This window comes from Theobroma umbraticum, unplaced genomic scaffold (genome assembly GCF_002168275.2).
Source record: "Theobroma umbraticum cultivar Fairchild unplaced genomic scaffold, ASM216827v3 scaffold_146.0, whole genome shotgun sequence".
NCBI classification, from domain to species: domain Eukaryota; kingdom Viridiplantae; phylum Streptophyta; class Magnoliopsida; order Malvales; family Malvaceae; genus Theobroma; species Theobroma umbraticum.
This window is the reverse complement of record NW_018397265.1, coordinates 7,343,062-7,344,884: the sequence shown is the minus strand read 5'-3', so window position 1 is coordinate 7,344,884 and position 1,823 is coordinate 7,343,062. Positions and strand designations below refer to the sequence as shown.

The window sequence follows — 1,823 nt, the reverse complement described above, 5'->3', positions numbered from 1 at the left end:
AATTAAATTTGATTCCCAAGCTAGCTAATTTGAGCCTAATAATAAGTATATATATGTGAAATTTCCTGTAATGAAGTTATAAAAATACTCAACTTACCGGGATAAGTAAAACGAGTCTTCTTCCTCAGTTCTTCAGTCCTAACCAAGCTTATGGCGATGGCCAGTAGGCATAGTAGAAACTGGAATTATTTTAAATGCACACACCCCATCACGCGTTTAAGTCTACTGGTCAAACTTTTTTATTATCTGCAATTTGCAAATGGTTTTAGTAAACAAATACTAATTGATCTTAAAAAATAAGTGGAGGCCTGCCACTCTTTCACCAAAATGTGTGATAATATGGCTAAAGGTAATCAACGTATGAAAAGAATCCTAAGTGGGGCATCAATATTGAGTTTCAAATATTTTTCTATTAAGGTGTTGTCTTTCATCTGCTAACTCAAAGAAAAGCAAAGAGAAACCTCTAAGTATGTGCAGACAAAGCAACTAACAAGTTAGACGATTTTGTTATTATTTTAAGACATGTTGATAGATGGGTATATTTAAAATAAATTAAAAAAAGTTGCCTATAAAATAATTGCAGTTTTAAGTTTATAAGTAAAAAATGAACATCAATTAAATGATGCAATTTACTCAAAGACTTTGCTATTCTTCAAAGATAAAGACGATGAATTATAGAAGAGAGAGAGAGATGATGACCTTGAATCGTTGTAGTTCTCTTTGCATCTGCATAGCTGCCCTTGAGATTTGTTCAAGCCTAAGCTAAGATTCGGATACTAATTGCTCTGTCAAAAGTTATATATATATATATATATCAGCCACATTCCTCTTACTCCAAGCCTTGAATTCAGCCTCATCTTCCCGTTCAGGAGGTTCTGAGGTTTGTTCCACAACGTCCCAAAGATCTCTAACCCACAAATAGTTTTTTATGCAAACGCTCCGGTTTTCATTATTATCTTTCAGTAAGAACCAGAGCAACAATGGCGCTCGAACAAATATTATGGGCCTCCATCTGTCAAAGAAAAAAGGAAAATTAAATTTGATTCCCAAGCTACCTAACTGGCACCTAATATTAAGTGTGTGTGTGTGGAATTCCATATAATGAAGTTATTAAAATACTCAACTTACAGGGATAAATAAAACGAGTCTTCTTCCTCAGTTCTTCAGTCCTAACCGAACTTATGGCCATAGCTGGCAGGCATACAATTATATTAATTGCACAAACCCCAACCATCACGTTTAAGCCTACTGGTCAACTGCATCTACTCCCACTCCGATTTTCACTTCCCACACTCCACTTAAAGCCACTCACAAGTTGCTCGTGTCAAAATTTGGAGTGCAGCTGTAAAAAAAAGGCAAGAATCATAAAAGTAATGAAGACATTTTCAGAGAAAAGAAAAGTAAGGGGGGCGAAGGGGACAACAATAATGGTTCAAGGCATTATTGATCTCAGAAAACAGGTGTGGGCCTTTCACTTTTTCACTAAAATGTGTGATCAATTTTCTTAAGTGGGGCAGCAGTATTGATTATGAGTTTATGAATTAATTAAGGCATCAACATTGACTATGAGTTTATGACTAAAGTGGGATATCTAATTTCAACATCGTTGCACGTTTCGTGTTTATATGTTTCAATTCAAAATTAATATAGACATCTTATTTTGTTTTAGTGTCTTATCAATTGTTGCAAAAATAAGATATATTAAAATACAAAAAATACAAAAATAAAAAACAAAAAATTTCAACTATTTCAAAATTTATAATTTTTAAAATTTATTAAAAATCATAAAAGAAAAATATTTATTTTTTTAAAATTTTGTTCAT

General features: G+C 32.6%; 1 long non-coding RNA gene across 1 annotated transcript; it reads right to left on the bottom strand.

Moving 5' to 3' along the window:
• Positions 1-101: 101 nt before the first annotated feature.
• LOC110422741 (uncharacterized) lies at positions 102-1,382 on the bottom strand. The gene is made up of 3 exons (XR_002445761.1): positions 1,129-1,382; positions 700-1,012; positions 102-246 (listed from the first exon to the last, which is right to left on the bottom strand). It is a non-coding gene; the product is annotated as an uncharacterized LOC110422741 (long non-coding RNA).
• Positions 1,383-1,823: the final 441 nt, after the last annotated feature.